This window comes from Haemorhous mexicanus, chromosome 2 (assembly GCF_027477595.1).
Source record: "Haemorhous mexicanus isolate bHaeMex1 chromosome 2, bHaeMex1.pri, whole genome shotgun sequence".
NCBI lineage: Eukaryota > Metazoa > Chordata > Aves > Passeriformes > Fringillidae > Haemorhous > Haemorhous mexicanus.
In genome coordinates, this window is record NC_082342.1 from 3,777,720 (window position 1) to 3,801,529 (window position 23,810).

The 23,810-nt window shown below is 67.2% G+C and overlaps 1 long non-coding RNA gene across 1 annotated transcript; it reads left to right on the forward strand.

Moving 5' to 3' along the window:
• Positions 1-1,344: 1,344 nt before the first annotated feature.
• LOC132340749 (uncharacterized) lies at positions 1,345-6,341 on the forward strand. Its single transcript, XR_009489996.1, has 4 exons — positions 1,345-1,533; positions 1,683-3,509; positions 3,659-5,485; positions 5,635-6,341. It is a non-coding gene; the product is annotated as an uncharacterized LOC132340749 (long non-coding RNA).
• The last annotated feature ends 17,469 nt before the right edge of the window (positions 6,342-23,810 follow it).

Here is a 23,810-nt window from a genome sequence, read left to right on the forward strand (position 1 = left end):
CAGGGCAGGGCTTTTCCCCAGCCCCGGCAGCTTTCTGCCTGCTGCCAGCCCCTGGCCAGTGTGACCCCCTGTACTCGGGGCGTGTCACAGCCCGTGTCCCCGTGCCAGGCCTGAAGCGCTTCAGCGCGTCGAGGCCCCTTGTGGCCTCCTCTCAGTGCACGGGCAGGTCTGATGCTTTCCTCTCCCGCTCAGCATTAGGAATGGCTCCCTAGAGTAGGTTGGCTGCACAGAGCTTGCTCCCTCTTCTGGGACTGTCTGTCTCCCCCTCCCCTGTCTGTCTCCCCCTCCCCTGTCTTCCCCTTAGCTGGGTGTGAGTGAGGAAGTGTGTTTGTGCTTTAGCCCCCCGCTTTAGAAACAGAGCAGTGTAGCTCAGACTTCCCAGGAGGGAAAGAGGAGCTCTGTGCAGCCACAGGCGGGTGCCCAAAATGCACGGGTGGCGAAAGCGTCCGGCCTTGCCCCTGCTTTCTGAGGACGGCGCGAAGCCGCTTAGCGGCAGCGTGGGCACCACGACCCGCCTGTAGCCAGGGCCTGGGCGTGCGCCCACGCTGCCGGTGGTGCTGGTGAACTGCCAGCGTGCGGGCCCCGTACTCGGGGCACGTGTCAGGACCTTGGCGGCACCCTTTGTCCCCAGGAGCAGCCCCGCCCAGGTCCCTGTAAGCAGGGCTGGGGAGGCTCCTTTAGCCAGGCGACAGGAACGAGCGCTCCCGGGCCCTTGCCAGGGGGCAGCTTGCAGAAGGGCCGTGCCGCAGGGCACGGTCCCGCCTTTGGCACTGCCTCGGGCTGGCGCCACATGCCTGGCGGCCTTGTAGAGGAGGCTGCCGAGGCTCTGCAGACGGCTGTGCTGCCGTGCTGCGCTGCGGCCGGGCTCCGGCCTGTCCCTAAGTGGGGTGCAGGCCGGAGCCTGTGCTCCGCAGTGCTTGTTGGGGGGTGCCGGGCAGCAGGGGGCGGCCCCGTAAGTGGGGTTCTGTGCGTCCCCTGGCCTCGGCGGGCGGTTGGAGGGACCCCCTGTAATCAGGCGGGTGTCCCTGGCCCCGGTCTTTCAGAGGCATGGGGCCAGGAGTCATGGGGCCGGGCGTGTGCCCTCCCTGTCCTCGGGGCTGGGCTCGTGGCCCCTCGGGCCCCTCGGCTTTAGGCCGTGAGCTCGACTGCCTGACTGTAGAGTCAGGTTCCTGTTGCCTTGGGGGAAGGCCGAGCTCCGTGGCTCCCTGGGTGTGGACCGGCCTGTAAGCAGGCTGCGGGTCTGGGAGCCTTTGTGCTCCCTTCAGCTGGCAGCCTGTGTGCGGCGCCCGCCCCGTTAGTGGGGAGCGCCCCGGAACTGGAGAGAAGGAGCCTCCATATGCCTTGGGGACCAGAGCCGCCCTGTAAGTGGGGGCCAGTGCTCTGGAGTCCCGGGCACTTTGAAGTCCAGGCAGCGGCTTGAGCCCCCTGTAAGCAGGGGTGCAGCCTCTTGGCCGCTGCTTTGCGTGCCCAGCTTCATTTGCCCAGAGGGCCCGGCTCCCAGCACGGCGTGGGACTGCGCCGGACGTCGCCATGGTGAGTCAAGCTGAAGTTGTTGGCTTTTGGGCAGCCAGGGGGCTGTGTGGGTGGTGGCATGAGGATCTCGCTGTGGGGCTCTGGGGTGGCGGTTCCCTTTGGCAGCTGGAGCTCCTCAGGCCTGATTGTGTCCTCGTCGACGTTTGCAGAACCGTGGGACGGCGAGGCAAGAGCAAACTTGGAGCTGAAGAGGGACACGAGGGGCCCTCTGGGCAAAGGGCTTTTCCAGGCCAGGGCACCTTCAGGGTGCCGCGGCCGGCTTTGCGCTGGGCGACCTCCCTGTGCGCAGGGCTGGGTCTTTGCTGCGGTTGGCCTTTTGCCCTTGTGCTCCTTTGGCTGCCCGGAGAGAGGGGCAACCCTGTAAAGGAGGGTGAGTGCCCCTGTCTCCGCACCGGAGGGGGGAAACGGAGCTCTCCCGGCCCCCAGCCCAGCTACCCTGTAAGCAGGGCAGGGCTTTTCCCCAGCCCCGGCAGCTTTCTGCCTGCTGCCAGCCCCTGGCCAGTGTGACCCCCTGTACTCGGGGCGTGTCACAGCCCGTGTCCCCGTGCCAGGCCTGAAGCGCTTCAGCGCGTCGAGGCCCCTTGTGGCCTCCTCTCAGTGCACGGGCAGGTCTGATGCTTTCCTCTCCCGCTCAGCATTAGGAATGGCTCCCTAGAGTAGGTTGGCTGCACAGAGCTTGCTCCCTCTTCTGGGACTGTCTGTCTCCCCCTCCCCTGTCTGTCTCCCCCTCCCCTGTCTTCCCCTTAGCTGGGTGTGAGTGAGGAAGTGTGTTTGTGCTTTAGCCCCCCGCTTTAGAAACAGAGCAGTGTAGCTCAGACTTCCCAGGAGGGAAAGAGGAGCTCTGTGCAGCCACAGGCGGGTGGCCAAAATGCACGGGTGGCGAAAGCGTCCGGCCTTGCCCCTGCTTTCTGAGGACGGCGCGAAGCCGCTTAGCGGCAGCGTGGGCACCACGACCCGCCTGTAGCCAGGGCCTGGGCGTGCGCCCACGCTGCCGGTGGTGCTGGTGAACTGCCAGCGCGCGGGCCCCGTACTCGGGGCACGTGTCAGGACCTTGGCGGCACCCTTTGTCCCCAGGAGCAGCCCCGCCCAGGTCCCTGTAAGCAGGGCTGGGGAGGCTCCTTTAGCCAGGCGACAGGAACGAGCGCTCCCGGGCCCTTGCCAGGGGGCAGCTTGCAGAAGGGCCGTGCCGCAGGGCACGGTCCCGCCTTTGGCACTGCCTCGGGCTGGCGCCACATGCCTGGCGGCCTTGTAGAGGAGGCTGCCGAGGCTCTGCAGACGGCTGTGCTGCCGTGCTGCGCTGCGGCCGGGCTCCGGCCTGTCCCTAAGTGGGGTGCAGGCCGGAGCCTGTGCTCCGCAGTGCTTGTTGGGGGGTGCCGGGCAGCAGGGGGCGGCCCCGTAAGTGGGGTTCTGTGCGTCCCCTGGCCTCGGCGGGCGGTTGGAGGGACCCCCTGTAATCAGGCGGGTGTCCCTGGCCCCGGTCTTTCAGAGGCATGGGGCCAGGAGTCATGGGGCCGGGCGTGTGCCCTCCCTGTCCTCGGGGCTGGGCTCGCGGCCCCTCGGGCCCCTCGGCTTTAGGCCGTGAGCTCGACTGCCTGACTGTAGAGTCAGGTTCCTGTTGCCTTGGGGGAAGGCCGAGCTCCGTGGCTCCCTGGGTGTGGACCGGCCTGTAAGCAGGCTGCGGGTCTGGGAGCCTTTGTGCTCCCTTCAGCTGGCAGCCTGTGTGCGGCGCCCGCCCCGTTAGTGGGGAGCGCCCCGGAACTGGAGAGAAGGAGCCTCCATAGGCCTTGGGGACCAGAGCCGCCCTGTAAGTGGGGGCCAGTGCTCTGGAGTCCCGGGCACTTTGAAGTCCAGGCAGCGGCTTGAGCCCCCTGTAAGCAGGGGTGCAGCCTCTTGGCCGCTGCTTTGCGTGCCCAGCTTCATTTGCCCAGAGGGCCCGGCTCCCAGCACGGCGTGGGACTGCGCCGGACGTCGCCATGGTGAGTCAAGCTGAAGTTGTTGGCTTTTGGGCAGCCGGGGGGCTGTGTGGGTGGTGGCATGAGGATCTCGCTGTGGGGCTCTGGGGTGGCGGTTCCCTTTGGCAGCTGGAGCTCCTCAGGTCTGATTGTGTCCTCGTCGACGTTTGCAGAACCGTGGGACGGCGAGGCAAGAGCAAACTTGGAGCTGAAGAGGGACACGAGGGGCCCTCTGGGCAAAGGGCTTTTCCAGGCCAGGGCACCTTCAGGGTGCCGCGGCCGGCTTTGCGCTGGGCGACCTCCCTGTGCGCAGGGCTGGGTCTTTGCTGCGGTTGGCCTTTTGCCCTTGTGCTCCTTTGGCTGCCCGGAGAGAGGGGCAACCCTGTAAAGGAGGGTGAGTGCCCCTGTCTCCGCACCGGAGGGGGGAAACGGAGCTCTCCCGGCCCCCAGCCCAGCTACCCTGTAAGCAGGGCAGGGCTTTTCCCCAGCCCCGGCAGCTTTCTGCCTGCTGCCAGCCCCTGGCCAGTGTGACCCCCTGTACTCGGGGCGTGTCACAGCCCGTGTCCCCGTGCCAGGCCTGAAGCGCTTCAGCGCGTCGAGGCCCCTTGTGGCCTCCTCTCAGTGCACGGGCAGGTCTGATGCTTTCCTCTCCCGCTCAGCATTAGGAATGGCTCCCTAGAGTAGGTTGGCTGCACAGAGCTTGCTCCCTCTTCTGGGACTGTCTGTCTCCCCCTCCCCTGTCTGTCTCCCCCTCCCCTGTCTTCCCCTTAGCTGGGTGTGAGTGAGGAAGTGTGTTTGTGCTTTAGCCCCCCGCTTTAGAAACAGAGCAGTGTAGCTCAGACTTCCCAGGAGGGAAAGAGGAGCTCTGTGCAGCCACAGGCGGGTGGCCAAAATGCACGGGTGGCGAAAGCGTCCGGCCTTGCCCCTGCTTTCTGAGGACGGCGCGAAGCCGCTTAGCGGCAGCGTGGGCACCACGACCCGCCTGTAGCCAGGGCCTGGGCGTGCGCCCACGCTGCCGGTGGTGCTGGTGAACTGCCAGCGCGCGGGCCCCGTACTCGGGGCACGTGTCAGGACCTTGGCGGCACCCTTTGTCCCCAGGAGCAGCCCCGCCCAGGTCCCTGTAAGCAGGGCTGGGGAGGCTCCTTTAGCCAGGCGACAGGAACGAGCGCTCCCGGGCCCTTGCCAGGGGGCAGCTTGCAGAAGGGCCGTGCCGCAGGGCACGGTCCCGCCTTTGGCACTGCCTCGGGCTGGCGCCACATGCCTGGCGGCCTTGTAGAGGAGGCTGCCGAGGCTCTGCAGACGGCTGTGCTGCCGTGCTGCGCTGCGGCCGGGCTCCGGCCTGTCCCTAAGTGGGGTGCAGGCCGGAGCCTGTGCTCCGCAGTGCTTGTTGGGGGGTGCCGGGCAGCAGGGGGCGGCCCCGTAAGTGGGGTTCTGTGCGTCCCCTGGCCTCGGCGGGCGGTTGGAGGGACCCCCTGTAATCAGGCGGGTGTCCCTGGCCCCGGTCTTTCAGAGGCATGGGGCCAGGAGTCATGGGGCCGGGCGTGTGCCCTCCCTGTCCTCGGGGCTGGGCTCGCGGCCCCTCGGGCCCCTCGGCTTTAGGCCGTGAGCTCGACTGCCTGACTGTAGAGTCAGGTTCCTGTTGCCTTGGGGGAAGGCCGAGCTCCGTGGCTCCCTGGGTGTGGACCGGCCTGTAAGCAGGCTGCGGGTCTGGGAGCCTTTGTGCTCCCTTCAGCTGGCAGCCTGTGTGCGGCGCCCGCCCCGTTAGTGGGGAGCGCCCCGGAACTGGAGAGAAGGAGCCTCCATAGGCCTTGGGGACCAGAGCCGCCCTGTAAGTGGGGGCCAGTGCTCTGGAGTCCCGGGCACTTTGAAGTCCAGGCAGCGGCTTGAGCCCCCTGTAAGCAGGGGTGCAGCCTCTTGGCCGCTGCTTTGCGTGCCCAGCTTCATTTGCCCAGAGGGCCCGGCTCCCAGCACGGCGTGGGACTGCGCCGGACGTCGCCATGGTGAGTCAAGCTGAAGTTGTTGGCTTTTGGGCAGCCGGGGGGCTGTGTGGGTGGTGGCATGAGGATCTCGCTGTGGGGCTCTGGGGTGGCGGTTCCCTTTGGCAGCTGGAGCTCCTCAGGTCTGATTGTGTCCTCGTCGACGTTTGCAGAACCGTGGGACGGCGAGGCAAGAGCAAACTTGGAGCTGAAGAGGGACACGAGGGGCCCTCTGGGCAAAGGGCTTTTCCAGGCCAGGGCACCTTCAGGGTGCCGCGGCCGGCTTTGCGCTGGGCGACCTCCCTGTGCGCAGGGCTGGGTCTTTGCTGCGGTTGGCCTTTTGCCCTTGTGCTCCTTTGGCTGCCCGGAGAGAGGGGCAACCCTGTAAAGGAGGGTGAGTGCCCCTGTCTCCGCACCGGAGGGGGGAAACGGAGCTCTCCCGGCCCCCAGCCCAGCTACCCTGTAAGCAGGGCAGGGCTTTTCCCCAGCCCCGGCAGCTTTCTGCCTGCTGCCCGCCCCTGGCCAGTGTGACCCTCTGTACTCGGGGCGTGTCACAGCCCGTGTCCCCGTGCCAGGCCTGAAGCGCTTCAGCGCGTCGAGGCCCCTTGTGGCCTCCTCTCAGTGCACGGGCAGGTCTGATGCTTTCCTCTCCCGCTCAGCATTAGGAATGGCTCCCTAGAGTAGGTTGGCTGCACAGAGCTTGCTCCCTCTTCTGGGACTGTCTGTCTCCCCCTCCCCTGTCTGTCTCCCCCTCCCCTGTCTTCCCCTTAGCTGGGTGTGAGTGAGGAAGTGTGTTTGTGCTTTAGCCCCCCGCTTTAGAAACAGAGCAGTGTAGCTCAGACTTCCCAGGAGGGAAAGAGGAGCTCTGTGCAGCCACAGGCGGGTGGCCAAAATGCACGGGTGGCGAAAGCGTCCGGCCTTGCCCCTGCTTTCTGAGGACGGTGCGAAGCCGCTTAGCGGCAGCGTGGGCACCACGACCCGCCTGTAGCCAGGGCCTGGGCGTGCGCCCACGCTGCCGGTGGTGCTGGTGAACTGCCAGCGTGCGGGCCCCGTACTCGGGGCACGTGTCAGGACCTTGGCGGCACCCTTTGTCCCCAGGAGCAGCCCCGCCCAGGTCCCTGTAAGCAGGGCTGGGGAGGCTCCTTTAGCCAGGCGACAGGAACGAGCGCTCCCGGGCCCTTGCCAGGGGGCAGCTTGCAGAAGGGCCGTGCCGCAGGGCACGGTCCCGCCTTTGGCACTGCCTCGGGCTGGCGCCACATGCCTGGCGGCCTTGTAGAGGAGGCTGCCGAGGCTCTGCAGACGGCTGTGCTGCCGTGCTGCGCTGCGGCCGGGCTCCGGCCTGTCCCTAAGTGGGGTGCAGGCCGGAGCCTGTGCTCCGCAGTGCTTGTTGGGGGGTGCCGGGCAGCAGGGGGCGGCCCCGTAAGTGGGGTTCTGTGCGTCCCCTGGCCTCGGCGGGCGGTTGGAGGGACCCCCTGTAATCAGGCGGGTGTCCCTGGCCCCGGTCTTTCAGAGGCATGGGGCCAGGAGTCATGGGGCCGGGCGTGTGCCCTCCCTGTCCTCGGGGCTGGGCTCGCGGCCCCTCGGGCCCCTCGGCTTTAGGCCGTGAGCTCGACTGCCTGACTGTAGAGTCAGGTTCCTGTTGCCTTGGGGGAAGGCCGAGCTCCGTGGCTCCCTGGGTGTGGACCGGCCTGTAAGCAGGCTGCGGGTCTGGGAGCCTTTGTGCTCCCTTCAGCTGGCAGCCTGTGTGCGGCGCCCGCCCCGTTAGTGGGGAGCGCCCCGGAACTGGAGAGAAGGAGCCTCCATATGCCTTGGGGACCAGAGCCGCCCTGTAAGTGGGGGCCAGTGCTCTGGAGTCCCGGGCACTTTGAAGTCCAGGCAGCGGCTTGAGCCCCCTGTAAGCAGGGGTGCAGCCTCTTGGCCGCTGCTTTGCGTGCCCAGCTTCATTTGCCCAGAGGGCCCGGCTCCCAGCACGGCGTGGGACTGCGCCGGACGTCGCCATGGTGAGTCAAGCTGAAGTTGTTGGCTTTTGGGCAGCCGGGGGGCTGTGTGGGTGGTGGCATGAGGATCTCGCTGTGGGGCTCTGGGGTGGCGGTTCCCTTTGGCAGCTGGAGCTCCTCAGGCCTGATTGTGTCCTCGTCGACGTTTGCAGAACCGTGGGACGGCGAGGCAAGAGCAAACTTGGAGCTGAAGAGGGACACGAGGGGCCCTCTGGGCAAAGGGCTTTTCCAGGCCAGGGCACCTTCAGGGTGCCGCGGCCGGCTTTGCGCTGAGCGACCTCCCTGTGCGCAGGGCTGGGTCTTTGCTGCGGTTGGCCTTTTGCCCTTGTGCTCCTTTGGCTGCCCGGAGAGAGGGGCAACCCTGTAAAGGAGGGTGAGTGCCCCTGTCTCCGCACCGGAGGGGGGAAACGGAGCTCTCCCGGCCCCCAGCCCAGCTACCCTGTAAGCAGGGCAGGGCTTTTCCCCAGCCCCGGCAGCTTTCTGCCTGCTGCCAGCCCCTGGCCAGTGTGACCCCCTGTACTCTGGGCGTGTCACAGCCCGTGTCCCCGTGCCAGGCCTGAAGCGCTTCAGCGCGTCGAGGCCCCTTGTGGCCTCCTCTCAGTGCACGGGCAGGTCTGATGCTTTCCTCTCCCGCTCAGCATTAGGAATGGCTCCCTAGAGTAGGTTGGCTGCACAGAGCTTGCTCCCTCTTCTGGGACTGTCTGTCTCCCCCTCCCCTGTCTGTCTCCCCCTCCCCTGTCTTCCCCTTAGCCGGTGTGAGTGAGGAAGTGTGTTTGTGCTTTAGCCCCCCGCTTTAGAAACAGAGCAGTGTAGCTCAGACTTCCCAGGAGGGAAAGAGGAGCTCTGTGCAGCCACAGGCGGGTGGCCAAAATGCACGGGTGGCGAAAGCGTCCGGCCTTGCCCCTGCTTTCTGAGGACGGCGCGAAGCCGCTTAGCGGCAGCGTGGGCACCACGACCCGCCTGTAGCCAGGGCCTGGGCGTGCGCCCACGCTGCCGGTGGTGCTGGTGAACTGCCAGCGTGCGGGCCCCGTACTCGGGGCACGTGTCAGGACCTTGGCGGCACCCTTTGTCCCCAGGAGCAGCCCCGCCCAGGTCCCTGTAAGCAGGGCTGGGGAGGCTCCTTTAGCCAGGCGACAGGAACGAGCGCTCCCGGGCCCTTGCCAGGGGGCAGCTTGCAGAAGGGCCGTGCCGCAGGGCACGGTCCCGCCTTTGGCACTGCCTCGGGCTGGCGCCACATGCCTGGCGGCCTTGTAGAGGAGGCTGCCGAGGCTCTGCAGATGGCTGTGCTGCCGTGCTGCGCTGCGGCCGGGCTCCGGCCTGTCCCTAAGTGGGGTGCAGGCCGGAGCCTGTGCTCCGCAGTGCTTGTTGGGGGGTGCCGGGCAGCAGGGGGCGGCCCCGTAAGTGGGGTTCTGTGCGTCCCCTGGCCTCGGCGGGCGGTTGGAGGGACCCCCTGTAATCAGGCGGGTGTCCCTGGCCCCGGTCTTTCAGAGGCATGGGGCCAGGAGTCATGGGGCCGGGCGTGTGCCCTCCCTGTCCTCGGGGCTGGGCTCGCGGCCCCTCGGCTTTAGGCCGTGAGCTCGACTGCCTGACTGTAGAGTCAGGTTCCTGTTGCCTTGGGGGAAGGCCGAGCTCCGTGGCTCCCTGGGTGTGGACCGGCCTGTAAGCAGGCTGCGGGTCTGGGAGCCTTTGTGCTCCCTTCAGCTGGCAGCCTGTGTGCGGCGCCCGCCCCGTTAGTGGGGAGCGCCCCGGAACTGGAGAGAAGGAGCCTCCATAGGCCTTGGGGACCAGAGCCGCCCTGTAAGTGGGGGCCAGTGCTCTGGAGTCCCGGGCACTTTGAAGTCCAGGCAGCGGCTTGAGCCCCCTGTAAGCAGGGGTGCAGCCTCTTGGCCGCTGCTTTGCGTGCCCAGCTTCATTTGCCCAGAGGGCCCGGCTCCCAGCACGGCGTGGGACTGCGCCGGACGTCGCCATGGTGAGTCAAGCTGAAGTTGTTGGCTTTTGGGCAGCCGGGGGGCTGTGTGGGTGGTGGCATGAGGATCTCGCTGTGGGGCTCTGGGGTGGCGGTTCCCTTTGGCAGCTGGAGCTCCTCAGGTCTGATTGTGTCCTCGTCGACGTTTGCAGAACCGTGGGACGGCGAGGCAAGAGCAAACTTGGAGCTGAAGAGGGACACGAGGGGCCCTCTGGGCAAAGGGCTTTTCCAGGCCAGGGCACCTTCAGGGTGCCGCGGCCGGCTTTGCGCTGGGCGACCTCCCTGTGCGCAGGGCTGGGTCTTTGCTGCGGTTGGCCTTTTGCCCTTGTGCTCCTTTGGCTGCCCGGAGAGAGGGGCAACCCTGTAAAGGAGGGTGAGTGCCCCTGTCTCCGCACCGGAGGGGGGAAACGGAGCTCTCCCGGCCCCCAGCCCAGCTACCCTGTAAGCAGGGCAGGGCTTTTCCCCAGCCCCGGCAGCTTTCTGCCTGCTGCCAGCCCCTGGCCAGTGTGACCCCCTGTACTCGGGGCGTGTCACAGCCCGTGTCCCCGTGCCAGGCCTGAAGCGCTTCAGCGCGTCGAGGCCCCTTGTGGCCTCCTCTCAGTGCACGGGCAGGTCTGATGCTTTCCTCTCCCGCTCAGCATTAGGAATGGCTCCCTAGAGTAGGTTGGCTGCACAGAGCTTGCTCCCTCTTCTGGGACTGTCTGTCTCCCCCTCCCCTGTCTGTCTCCCCCTCCCCTGTCTTCCCCTTAGCTGGGTGTGAGTGAGGAAGTGTGTTTGTGCTTTAGCCCCCCGCTTTAGAAACAGAGCAGTGTAGCTCAGACTTCCCAGGAGGGAAAGAGGAGCTCTGTGCAGCCACAGGCGGGTGCCCAAAATGCACGGGTGGCGAAAGCGTCCGGCCTTGCCCCTGCTTTCTGAGGACGGCGCGAAGCCGCTTAGCGGCAGCGTGGGCACCACGACCCGCCTGTAGCCAGGGCCTGGGCGTGCGCCCACGCTGCCGGTGGTGCTGGTGAACTGCCAGCGTGCGGGCCCCGTACTCGGGGCACGTGTCAGGACCTTGGCGGCACCCTTTGTCCCCAGGAGCAGCCCCGCCCAGGTCCCTGTAAGCAGGGCTGAGGAGGCTCCTTTAGCCAGGCGACAGGAACGAGCGCTCCCGGGCCCTTGCCAGGGGGCAGCTTGCAGAAGGGCCGTGCCGCAGGGCACGGTCCCGCCTTTGGCACTGCCTCGGGCTGGCGCCACATGCCTGGCGGCCTTGTAGAGGAGGCTGCCGAGGCTCTGCAGACGGCTGTGCTGCCGTGCTGCGCTGCGGCCGGGCTCCGGCCTGTCCCTAAGTGGGGTGCAGGCCGGAGCCTGTGCTCCGCAGTGCTTGTTGGGGGGTGCCGGGCAGCAGGGGGCGGCCCCGTAAGTGGGGTTCTGTGCGTCCCCTGGCCTCGGCGGGCGGTTGGAGGGACCCCCTGTAATCAGGCGGGTGTCCCTGGCCCCGGTCTTTCAGAGGCATGGGGCCAGGAGTCATGGGGCCGGGCGTGTGCCCTCCCTGTCCTCGGGGCTGGGCTCGTGGCCCCTCGGGCCCCTCGGCTTTAGGCCGTGAGCTCGACTGCCTGACTGTAGAGTCAGGTTCCTGTTGCCTTGGGGGAAGGCCGAGCTCCGTGGCTCCCTGGGTGTGGACCGGCCTGTAAGCAGGCTGCGGGTCTGGGAGCCTTTGTGCTCCCTTCAGCTGGCAGCCTGTGTGCGGCGCCCGCCCCGTTAGTGGGGAGCGCCCCGGAACTGGAGAGAAGGAGCCTCCATATGCCTTGGGGACCAGAGCCGCCCTGTAAGTGGGGGCCAGTGCTCTGGAGTCCCGGGCACTTTGAAGTCCAGGCAGCGGCTTGAGCCCCCTGTAAGCAGGGGTGCAGCCTCTTGGCCGCTGCTTTGCGTGCCCAGCTTCATTTGCCCAGAGGGCCCGGCTCCCAGCACGGCGTGGGACTGCGCCGGACGTCGCCATGGTGAGTCAAGCTGAAGTTGTTGGCTTTTGGGCAGCCGGGGGGCTGTGTGGGTGGTGGCATGAGGATCTCGCTGTGGGGCTCTGGGGTGGCGGTTCCCTTTGGCAGCTGGAGCTCCTCAGGTCTGATTGTGTCCTCGTCGACGTTTGCAGAACCGTGGGACGGCGAGGCAAGAGCAAACTTGGAGCTGAAGAGGGACACGAGGGGCCCTCTGGGCAAAGGGCTTTTCCAGGCCAGGGCACCTTCAGGGTGCCGCGGCCGGCTTTGCGCTGGGCGACCTCCCTGTGCGCAGGGCTGGGTCTTTGCTGCGGTTGGCCTTTTGCCCTTGTGCTCCTTTGGCTGCCCGGAGAGAGGGGCAACCCTGTAAAGGAGGGTGAGTGCCCCTGTCTCCGCACCGGAGGGGGGAAACGGAGCTCTCCCGGCCCCCAGCCCAGCTACCCTGTAAGCAGGGCAGGGCTTTTCCCCAGCCCCGGCAGCTTTCTGCCTGCTGCCAGCCCCTGGCCAGTGTGACCCCCTGTACTCGGGGCGTGTCACAGCCCGTGTCCCCGTGCCAGGCCTGAAGCGCTTCAGCGCGTCGAGGCCCCTTGTGGCCTCCTCTCAGTGCACGGGCAGGTCTGATGCTTTCCTCTCCCGCTCAGCATTAGGAATGGCTCCCTAGAGTAGGTTGGCTGCACAGAGCTTGCTCCCTCTTCTGGGACTGTCTGTCTCCCCCTCCCCTGTCTGTCTCCCCCTCCCCTGTCTTCCCCTTAGCTGGGTGTGAGTGAGGAAGTGTGTTTGTGCTTTAGCCCCCCGCTTTAGAAACAGAGCAGTGTAGCTCAGACTTCCCAGGAGGGAAAGAGGAGCTCTGTGCAGCCACAGGCGGATGGCCAAAATGCACGGGTGGCGAAAGCGTCCGGCCTTGCCCCTGCTTTCTGAGGACGGCGCGAAGCCGCTTAGCGGCAGCGTGGGCACCACGACCCGCCTGTAGCCAGGGCCTGGGCGTGCGCCCACGCTGCCGGTGGTGCTGGTGAACTGCCAGCGCGCGGGCCCCGTACTCGGGGCACGTGTCAGGACCTTGGCGGCACCCTTTGTCCCCAGGAGCAGCCCCGCCCAGGTCCCTGTAAGCAGGGCTGGGGAGGCTCCTTTAGCCAGGCGACAGGAACGAGCGCTCCCGGGCCCTTGCCAGGGGGCAGCTTGCAGAAGGGCCGTGCCGCAGGGCACGGTCCCGCCTTTGGCACTGCCTCGGGCTGGCGCCACATGCCTGGCGGCCTTGTAGAGGAGGCTGCCGAGGCTCTGCAGACGGCTGTGCTGCCGTGCTGCGCTGCGGCCGGGCTCCGGCCTGTCCCTAAGTGGGGTGCAGGCCGGAGCCTGTGCTCCGCAGTGCTTGTTGGGGGGTGCCGGGCAGCAGGGGGCGGCCCCGTAAGTGGGGTTCTGTGCGTCCCCTGGCCTCGGCGGGCGGTTGGAGGGACCCCCTGTAATCAGGCGGGTGTCCCTGGCCCCGGTCTTTCAGAGGCATGGGGCCAGGAGTCATGGGGCCGGGCGTGTGCCCTCCCTGTCCTCGGGGCTGGGCTCGTGGCCCCTCGGGCCCCTCGGCTTTAGGCCGTGAGCTCGACTGCCTGACTGTAGGGTCAGGTTCCTGTTGCCTTGGGGGAAGGCCGAGCTCCGTGGCTCCCTGGGTGTGGACCGGCCTGTAAGCAGGCTGCGGGTCTGGGAGCCTTTGTGCTCCCTTCAGCTGGCAGCCTGTGTGCGGCGCCCGCCCCGTTAGTGGGGAGCGCCCCGGAACTGGAGAGAAGGAGCCTCCATAGGCCTTGGGGACCAGAGCCGCCCTGTAAGTGGGGGCCAGTGCTCTGGAGTCCCGGGCACTTTGAAGTCCAGGCAGCGGCTTGAGCCCCCTGTAAGCAGGGGTGCAGCCTCTTGGCCGCTGCTTTGCGTGCCCAGCTTCATTTGCCCAGAGGGCCCGGCTCCCAGCACGGCGTGGGACTGCGCCGGACGTCGCCATGGTGAGTCAAGCTGAAGTTGTTGGCTTTTGGGCAGCCGGGGGGCTGTGTGGGTGGTGGCATGAGGATCTCGCTGTGGGGCTCTGGGGTGGCGGTTCCCTTTGGCAGCTGGAGCTCCTCAGGCCTGATTGTGTCCTCGTCGACGTTTGCAGAACCGTGGGACGGCGAGGCAAGAGCAAACTTGGAGCTGAAGAGGGACACGAGGGGCCCTCTGGGCAAAGGGCTTTTCCAGGCCAGGGCACCTTCAGGGTGCCGCGGCCGGCTTTGCGCTGGGCGACCTCCCTGTGCGCAGGGCTGGGTCTTTGCTGCGGTTGGCCTTTTGCCCTTGTGCTCCTTTGGCTGCCCGGAGAGAGGGGCAACCCTGTAAAGGAGGGTGAGTGCCCCTGTCTCCGCACCGGAGGGGGGAAACGGAGCTCTCCCGGCCCCAGCCCAGCTACCCTGTAAGCAGGGCAGGGCTTTTCCCCAGCCCCGGCAGCTTTCTGCCTGCTGCCAGCCCCTGGCCAGTGTGACCCCCTGTACTCGGGGCGTGTCACAGCCCGTGTCCCCGTGCCAGGCCTGAAGCGCTTCAGCGCGTCGAGGCCCCTTGTGGCCTCCTCTCAGTGCACGGGCAGGTCTGATGCTTTCCTCTCCCGCTCAGCATTAGGAATGGCTCCCTAGAGTAGGTTGGCTGCACAGAGCTTGCTCCCTCTTCTGGGACTGTCTGTCTCCCCCTCCCCTGTCTGTCTCCCCCTTCCCTGTCTTCCCCTTAGCTGGGTGTGAGTGAGGAAGTGTGTTTGTGCTTTAGCCCCCCGCTTTAGAAACAGAGCAGTGTAGCTCAGACTTCCCAGGAGGGAAAGAGGAGCTCTGTGCAGCCACAGGCGGGTGCCCAAAATGCACGGGTGGCGAAAGCGTCCGGCCTTGCCCCTGCTTTCTGAGGACGGCGCGAAGCCGCTTAGCGGCAGCGTGGGCACCACGACCCGCCTGTAGCCAGGGCCTGGGCGTGCGCCCACGCTGCCGGTGGTGCTGGTGAACTGCCAGCGTGCGGGCCCCGTACTCGGGGCACGTGTCAGGACCTTGGCGGCACCCTTTGTCCCCAGGAGCAGCCCCGCCCAGGTCCCTGTAAGCAGGGCTGGGGAGGCTCCTTTAGCCAGGCGACAGGAACGAGCGCTCCCGGGCCCTTGCCAGGGGGCAGCTTGCAGAAGGGCCGTGCCGCAGGGCACGGTCCCGCCTTTGGCACTGCCTCAGGCTGGCGCCACATGCCTGGCGGCCTTGTAGAGGAGGCTGCCGAGGCTCTGCAGACGGCTGTGCTGCCGTGCTGCGCTGCGGCCGGGCTCCGGCCTGTCCCTAAGTGGGGTGCAGGCCGGAGCCTGTGCTCCGCAGTGCTTGTTGGGGGGTGCCGGGCAGCAGGGGGCGGCCCCGTAAGTGGGGTTCTGTGCGTCCCCTGGCCTCGGCGGGCGGTTGGAGGGACCCCCTGTAATCAGGCGGGTGTCCCTGGCCCCGGTCTTTCAGAGGCGTGGGGCCAGGAGTCATGGGGCCGGGCGTGTGCCCTCCCTGTCCTCGGGGCTGGGCTCGCGGCCCCTCGGGCCCCTCGGCTTTAGGCCGTGAGCTCGACTGCCTGACTGTAGAGTCAGGTTCCTGTTGCCTTGGGGGAAGGCCGAGCTCCGTGGCTCCCTGGGTGTGGACCGGCCTGTAAGCAGGCTGCGGGTCTGGGAGCCTTTGTGCTCCCTTCAGCTGGCAGCCTGTGTGCGGCGCCCGCCCCGTTAGTGGGGAGTGCCCCGGAACTGGAGAGAAGGAGCCTCCATATGCCTTGGGGACCAGAGCCGCCCTGTAAGTGGGGGCCAGTGCTCTGGAGTCCCGGGCACTTTGAAGTCCAGGCAGCGGCTTGAGCCCCCTGTAAGCAGGGGTGCAGCCTCTTGGCTGCTGCTTTGCGTGCCCAGCTTCATTTGCCCAGAGGGCCCGGCTCCCAGCACGGCGTGGGACTGCGCCGGACGTCGCCATGGTGAGTCAAGCTGAAGTTGTTGGCTTTTGGGCAGCCAGGGGGCTGTGCGGGTGGTGGCATGAGGATCTCGCTGTGGGGCTCTGGGGTGGCGGTTCCCTTTGGCAGCTGGAGCTCCTCAGGCCTGATTGTGTCCTCGTCGACGTTTGCAGAACCGTGGGACGGCGAGGCAAGAGCAAACTTGGAGCTGAAGAGGGACACGAGGGGCCCTCTGGGCAAAGGGCTTTTCCAGGCCAGGGCACCTTCAGGGTGCCGCGGCCGGCTTTGCGCTGGGCGACCTCCCTGTGCGCAGGGCTGGGTCTTTGCTGCGGTTGGCCTTTTGCCCTTGTGCTCCTTTGGCTGCCCGGAGAGAGGGGCAACCCTGTAAAGGAGGGTGAGTGCCCCTGTCTCTGCACCGGAGGGGGGAAACGGAGCTCTCCCGGCCCCCAGCCCAGCTACCCTGTAAGCAGGGCAGGGCTTTTCCCCAGCCCCGGCAGCTTTCTGCCTGCTGCCAGCCCCTGGCCAGTGTGACCCCCTGTACTCGGGGCGTGTCACAGCCCGTGTCCCCGTGCCAGGCCTGAAGCGCTTCAGCGCGTCGAGGCCCCTTGTGGCCTCCTCTCAGTGCACGGGCAGGTCTGATGCTTTCCTCTCCCGCTCAGCATTAGGAATGGCTCCCTAGAGTAGGTTGGCTGCACAGAGCTTGCTCCCTCTTCTGGGACTGTCTGTCTCCCCCTCCCCTGTCTGTCTCCCCCTCCCCTGTCTTCCCCTTAGCCGGTGTGAGTGAGGAAGTGTGTTTGTGCTTTAGCCCCCCGCTTTAGAAACAGAGCAGTGTAGCTCAGACTTCCCAGGAGGGAAAGAGGAGCTCTGTGCAGCCACAGGCGGGTGGCCAAAATGCACGGGTGGCGAAAGCGTCCGGCCTTGCCCCTGCTTTCTGAGGACGGCGCGAAGCCGCTTAGCGGCAGCGTGGGCACCACGACCCGCCTGTAGCCAGGGCCTGGGCGTGCGCCCACGCTGCCGGTGGTGCTGGTGAACTGCCAGCGTGCGGGCCCCGTACTCGGGGCACGTGTCAGGACCTTGGCGGCACCCTTTGTCCCCAGGAGCAGCCCCGCCCAGGTCCCTGTAAGCAGGGCTGGGGAGGCTCCTTTAGCCAGGCGACAGGAACGAGCGCTCCCGGGCCCTTGCCAGGGGGCAGCTTGCAGAAGGGCCGTGCCGCAGGGCACGGTCCCGCCTTTGGCACTGCCTCGGGCTGGCGCCACATGCCTGGCGGCCTTGTAGAGGAGGCTGCCGAGGCTCTGCAGACGGCTGTGCTGCCGTGCTGCGCTGCGGCCGGGCTCCGGCCTGTCCCTAAGTGGGGTGCAGGCCGGAGCCTGTGCTCCGCAGTGCTTGTTGGGGGGTGCCGGGCAGCAGGGGGCGGCCCCGTAAGTGGGGTTCTGTACGTCCCCTGGCCTCGGCGGGCGGTTGGAGGGACCCCCTGTAATCAGGCGGGTGTCCCTGGCCCCGGTCTTTCAGAGGCATGGGGCCAGGAGTCATGGGGCCGGGCGTGTGCCCTCCCTGTCCTCGGGGCTGGGCTCGCGGCCCCTCGGGCCCCTAGGCTTTAGGCCGTGAGCTCGACTGCCTGACTGTAGAGTCAGGTTCCTGTTGCCTTGGGGGAAGGCCGAGCTCCGTGGCTCCCTGGGTGTGGACCGGCCTGTAAGCAGGCTGCGGGTCTGGGAGCCTTTGTGCTCCCTTCAGCTGGCAGCCTGTGTGCGGCGCCCGCCCCGTTAGTGGGGAGCGCCCCGGAACTGGAGAGAAGGAGCCTCCATAGGCCTTGGGGACCAGAGCCGCCCTGTAAGTGGGAGCCAGTGCTCTGGAGTCCCGGGCACTTTGAAGTCCAGGCAGCGGCTTGAGCCCCCTGTAAGCAGGGGTGCAGCCTCTTGGCCGCTGCTTTGCATGCCCAGCTTCATTTGCCCAGAGGGCCCGGCTCCCAGCACGGCGTGGGACTGCGCCGGACGTCGCCATGGTGAGTCAAGCTGAAGTTGTTGGCTTTTGGGCAGCCGGGGGGCTGTGTGGGTGGTGGCATGAGGATCTCGCTGTGGGGCTCTGGGGTGGCGGTTCCCTTTGGCAGCTGGAGCTCCTCAGGTCTGATTGTGTCCTCGTCGACGTTTGCAGAACCGTGGGACGGCGAGGCAAGAGCAAACTTGGAGCTGAAGAGGGACACGAGGGGCCCTCTGGGCAAAGGGCTTTTCCAGGCCAGGGCACCTTCAGGGTGCCGCGGCCGGCTTTGCGCTGGGCGACCTCCCTGTGCGCAGGGCTGGGTCTTTGCTGCGGTTGGCCTTTTGCCCTTGTGCTCCTTTGGCTGCCCGGAGAGAGGGGCAACCCTGTAAAGGAGGGTGAGTGCCCCTGTCTCTGCACCGGAGGGGGGAAACGGAGCTCTCCCGGCCCCCAGCCCAGCTACCCTGTAAGCAGGGCAGGGCTTTTCCCCAGCCCCGGCAGCTTTCTGCCTGCTGCCAGCCCCTGGCCAGTGTGACCCCCTGTACTCGGGGCGTGTCACAGCCCGTGTCCCCGTGCCAGGCCTGAAGCGCTTCAGCGCGTCGAGGCCCCTTGTGGCCTCCTCTCAGTGCACGGGCAGGTCTGATGCTTTCCTCTCCCGCTCAGCATTAGGAATGGCTCCCTAGAGTAGGTTGGCTGCACAGAGCTTGCTCCCTCTTCTGGGACTGTCTGTCTCCCCCTCCCCTGTCTGTCTCCCCCTCCCCTGTCTTCCCCTTAGCCGGTGTGAGTGAGGAAGTGTGTTTGTGCTTTAGCCCCCCGCTTTAGAAACAGAGCAGTGTAGCTCAGACTTCCCAGGAGGGAAAGAGGAGCTCTGTGCAGCCACAGGCGGGTGGCCAAAATGCACGGGTGGCGAAAGCGTCCGGCCTTGCCCCTGCTTTCTGAGGACGGCGCGAAGCCGCTTAGCGGCAGCGTGGGCACCACGACCCGCCTGTAGCCAGGGCCTGGGCGTGCGCCCACGCTGCCGGTGGTGCTGGTGAACTGCCAGCGTGCGGGCCCCGTACTCGGGGCACGTGTCAGGACCTTGGCGGCACCCTTTGTCCCCAGGAGCAGCCCCGCCCAGGTCCCTGTAAGCAGGGCTGGGGAGGCTCCTTTAGCCAGGCGACAGGAACGAGCGCTCCCGGGCCCTTGCCAGGGGGCAGCTTGCAGAAGGGCCGTGCCGCAGGGCACGGTCCCGCCTTTGGCACTGCCTCGGGCTGGCGCCACATGCCTGGCGGCCTTGTAGAGGAGGCTGCCGAGGCTCTGCAGACGGCTGTGCTGCCGTGCTGCGCTGCGGCCGGGCTCCGGCCTGTCCCTAAGTGGGGTGCAGGCCGGAGCCTGTGCTCCGCAGTGCTTGTTGGGGGGTGCCGGGCAGCAGGGGGCGGCCCCGTAAGTGGGGTTCTGTACGTCCCCTGGCCTCGGCGGGCGGTTGGAGGGACCCCCTGTAATCAGGCGGGTGTCCCTGGCCCCGGTCTTTCAGAGGCATGGGGCCAGGAGTCATGGGGCCGGGCGTGTGCCCTCCCTGTCCTCGGGGCTGGGCTCGCGGCCCCTCGGGCCCCTAGGCTTTAGGCCGTGAGCTCGACTGCCTGACTGTAGAGTCAGGTTCCTGTTGCCTTGGGGGAAGGCCGAGCTCCGTGGCTCCCTGGGTGTGGACCGGCCTGTAAGCAGGCTGCGGGTCTGGGAGCCTTTGTGCTCCCTTCAGCTGGCAGCCTGTGTGCGGCGCCCGCCCCGTTAGTGGGGAGCGCCCCGGAACTGGAGAGAAGGAGCCTCCATAGGCCTTGGGGACCAGAGCCGCCCTGTAAGTGGGAGCCAGTGCTCTGGAGTCCCGGGCACTTTGAAGTCCAGGCAGCGGCTTGAGCCCCCTGTAAGCAGGGGTGCAGCCTCTTGGCCGCTGCTTTGCATGCCCAGCTTCATTTGCCCAGAGGGCCCGGCTCCCAGCACGGCGTGGGACTGCGCCGGACGTCGCCATGGTGAGTCAAGCTGAAGTTGTTGGCTTTTGGGCAGCCGGGGGGCTGTGTGGGTGGTGGCATGAGGATCTCGCTGTGGGGCTCTGGGGTGGCGGTTCCCTTTGGCAGCTGGAGCTCCTCAGGTCTGATTGTGTCCTCGTCGACGTTTGCAGAACCGTGGGACGGCGAGGCAAGAGCAAACTTGGAGCTGAAGAGGGACACGAGGGGCCCTCTGGGCAAAGGGCTTTTCCAGGCCAGGGCACCTTCAGGGTGCCGCGGCCGGCTTTGCGCTGGGCGACCTCCCTGTGCGCAGGGCTGGGTCTTTGCTGCGGTTGGCCTTTTGCCCTTGTGCTCCTTTGGCTGCCCGGAGAGAGGGGCAACCCTGTAAAGGAGGGTGAGTGCCCCTGTCTCCGCACCGGAGGGGGGAAACGGAGCTCTCCCGGCCCCCAGCCCAGCTACCCTGTAAGCAGGGCAGGGCTTTTCCCCAGCCCCGGCAGCTTTCTGCCTGCTGCCAGCCCCTGGCCAGTGTGACCCCCTGTACTCGGGGCGTGTCACCGTGCCAGGCCTGAAGCGCTTCAGCGCGTCGAGGCCCCTTGTGGCCTCCTCTCAGTGCACGGGCAGGTCTGATGCTTTCCTCTCCCGCTCAGCATTAGGAATGGCTCCCTAGAGTAGGTTGGCTGCACAGAGCTTGCTCCCTCTTCTGGGACTGTCTGTCTCCCCCTCCCCTGTCTGTCTCCCCCTCCCCTGTCTTCCCCTTAGCTGGGTGTGAGTGAGGAAGTGTGTTTGTGCTTTAGCCCCCCGCTTTAGAAACAGAGCAGTGTAGCTCAGACTTCCCAGGAGGGAAAGAGGAGCTCTGTGCAGCCACAGGCGGGTGGCCAAAATGCACGGGTGGCGAAAGCGTCCGGCCTTGCCCCTGCTTTCTGAGGACGGCGCGAAGCCGCTTAGCGGCAGCGTGGGCACCACGACCCGCCTGTAGCCAGGGCCTGGGCGTGCGCCCACGCTGCCGGTGGTGCTGGTGAACTGCCAGCGTGCGGGCCCCGTACTCGGGGCACGTGTCAGGACCTTGGCGGCACCCTTTGTCCCCAGGAGCAGCCCCGCCCAGGTCCCTGTAAGCAGGGCTGGGGAGGCTCCTTTAGCCAGGCGACAGGAACGAGCGCTCCCGGGCCCTTGCCAGGGGGCAGCTTGCAGAAGGGCCGTGCCGCAGGGCACGGTCCCGCCTTTGGCACTGCCTCGGGCTGGCGCCACATGCCTGGCGGCCTTGTAGAGGAGGCTGCCGAGGCTCTGCAGACGGCTGTGCTGCCGTGCTGCGCTGCGGCCGGGCTCCGGCCTGTCCCTAAGTGGGGTGCAGGCCGGAGCCTGTGCTCCGCAGTGCTTGTTGGGGGGTGCCGGGCAGCAGGGGGCGGCCCCGTAAGTGGGGTTCTGTGCGTCCCCTGGCCTCGGCGGGCGGTTGGAGGGACCCCCTGTAATCAGGCGGGTGTCCCTGGCCCCGGTCTTTCAGAGGCGTGGGGCCAGGAGTCATGGGGCCGGGCGTGTGCCCTCCCTGTCCTCGGGGCTGGGCTCGCGGCCCCTCGGGCCCCTCGGCTTTAGGCCGTGAGCTCGACTGCCTGACTGTAGAGTCAGGTTCCTGTTGCCTTGGGGGAAGGCCGAGCTCCGTGGCTCCCTGGGTGTGGACCGGCCTGTAAGCAGGCTGCGGGTCTGGGAGCCTTTGTGCTCCCTTCAGCTGGCAGCCTGTGTGCGGCGCCCGCCCCGTTAGTGGGGAGCGCCCCGGAACTGGAGAGAAGGAGCCTCCATAGGCCTTGGGGACCAGAGCCGCCCTGTAAGTGGGGGCCAGTGCTCTGGAGTCCCGGGCACTTTGAAGTCCAGGCAGCGGCTTGAGCCCCCTGTAAGCAGGGGTGCAGCCTCTTGGCCGCTGCTTTGCGTGCCCAGCTTCATTTGCCCAGAGGGCCTGGCTCCCAGCACGGCGTGGGACTGCGCCGGACGTCGCCATGGTGAGTCAAGCTGAAGTTGTTGGCTTTTGGGCAGCCGGGGGGCTGTGTGGGTGGTGGCATGAGGATCTCGCTGTGGGGCTCTGGGGTGGCGGTTCCCTTTGGCAGCTGGAGCTCCTCAGGTCTGATTGTGTCCTCGTCGACGTTTGCAGAACCGTGGGACGGCGAGGCAAGAGCAAACTTGGAGCTGAAGAGGGACACGAGGGGCCCTCTGGGCAAAGGGCTTTTCCAGGCCAGGGCACCTTCAGGGTGCCGCGGCCGGCTTTGCGCTGGGCGACCTCCCTGTGCGCAGGGCTGGGTCTTTGCTGCGGTTGGCCTTTTGCCCTTGTGCTCCTTTGGCTGCCCGGAGAGAGGGGCAACCCTGTAAAGGAGGGTGAGTGCCCCTGTCTCCGCACCGGAGGGGGGAAACGGAGCTCTCCCGGCCCCCAGCCCAGCTACCCTGTAAGCAGGGCAGGGCTTTTCCCCAGCCCCGGCAGCTTTCTGCCTGCTGCCAGCCCCTGGCCAGTGTGACCCCCTGTACTCGGGGCGTGTCACAGCCCGTGTCCCCGTGCCAGGCCTGAAGCGCTTCAGCGCGTCGAGGCCCCTTGTGGCCTCCTCTCAGTGCACGGGCAGGTCTGATGCTTTCCTCTCCCGCTCAGCATTAGGAATGGCTCCCTAGAGTAGGTTGGCTGCACAGAGCTTGCTCCCTCTTCTGGGACTGTCTGTCTCCCCCTCCCCTGTCTGTCTCCCCCTCCCCTGTCTTCCCCTTAGCTGGGTGTGAGTGAGGAAGTGTGTTTGTGCTTTAGCCCCCCGCTTTAGAAACAGAGCAGTGTAGCTCAGACTTCCCAGGAGGGAAAGAGGAGCTCTGTGCAGCCACAGGCGGGTGGCCAAAATGCACGGGTGGCGAAAGCGTCCGGCCTTGCCCCTGCTTTCTGAGGACGGCGCGAAGCCGCTTAGCGGCAGCGTGGGCACCACGACCCGCCTGTAGCCAGGGCCTGGGCGTGCGCCCACGCTGCCGGTGGTGCTGGTGAACTGCCAGCGTGCGGGCCCCGTACTCGGGGCACGTGTCAGGACCTTGGCGGCACCCTTTGTCCCCAGGAGCAGCCCCGCCCAGGTCCCTGTAAGCAGGGCTGGGGAGGCTCCTTTAGCCAGGCGACAGGAACGAGCGCTCCCGGGCCCTTGCCAGGGGGCAGCTTGCAGAAGGGCCGTGCCGCAGGGCACGGTCCCGCCTTTGGCACTGCCTCGGGCTGGCGCCACATGCCTGGCGGCCTTGTAGAGGAGGCTGCCGAGGCTCTGCAGATGGCTGTGCTGCCGTGCTGCGCTGCGGCCGGGCTCCGGCCTGTCCCTAAGTGGGGTGCAGGCCGGAGCCTGTGCTCCGCAGTGCTTGTTGGGGGGTGCCGGGCAGCAGGGGGCGGCCCCGTAAGTGGGGTTCTGTGCGTCCCCTGGCCTCGGCGGGCGGTTGGAGGGACCCCCTGTAATCAGGCGGGTGTCCCTGGCCCCGGTCTTTCAGAGGCATGGGGCCAGGAGTCATGGGGCCGGGCGTGTGCCCTCCCTGTCCTCGGGGCTGGGCTCGCGGCCCCTCGGCTTTAGGCCGTGAGCTCGACTGCCTGACTGTAGAGTCAGGTTCCTGTTGCCTTGGGGGAAGGCCGAGCTCCGTGGCTCCCTGGGTGTGGACCGGCCTGTAAGCAGGCTGCGGGTCTGGGAGCCTTTGTGCTCCCTTCAGCTGGCAGCCTGTGTGCGGCGCCCGCCCCGTTAGTGGGGAGCGCCCCGGAACTGGAGAGAAGGAGCCTCCATATGCCTTGGGGACCAGAGCCGCCCTGTAAGTGGGGGCCAGTGCTCTGGAGTCCCGGGCACTTTGAAGTCCAGGCAGCGGCTTGAGCCCCCTGTAAGCAGGGGTGCAGCCTCTTGGCCGCTGCTTTGCGTGCCCAGCTTCATTTGCCCAGAGGGCCCGGCTCCCAGCACGGCGTGGGACTGCGCCGGACGTCGCCATGGTGAGTCAAGCTGAAGTTGTTGGCTTTTGGGCAGCCAGGGGGCTGTGTGGGTGGTGGCATGAGGATCTCGCTGTGGGGCTCTGGGGTGGCGGTTCCCTTTGGCAGCTGGAGCTCCTCAGGCCTGATTGTGTCCTCGTCGACGTTTGCAGAACCGTGGGACGGCGAGGCAAGAGCAAACTTGGAGCTGAAGAGGGACACGAGGGGCCCTCTGGGCAAAGGGCTTTTCCAGGCCAGGGCACCTTCAGGGTGCCGCGGCCGGCTTTGCGCTGAGCGACCTCCCTGTGCGCAGGGCTGGGTCTTTGCTGCGGTTGGCCTTTTGCCCTTGTGCTCCTTTGGCTGCCCGGAGAGAGGGGCGACCCTGTAAAGGAGGGTGAGTGCCCCTGTCTCCGCACCGGAGGGGGGAAACGGAGCTCTCCCGGCCCCCAGCCCAGCTACCCTGTAAGCAGGGCAGGGCTTTTCCCCAGCCCCGGCAGCTTTCTGCCTGCTGCCAGCCCCTGGCCAGTGTGACCCCCTGTACTCGGGGCGTGTCACAGCCCGTGTCCCCGTGCCAGGCCTGAAGCGCTTCAGCGCGTCGA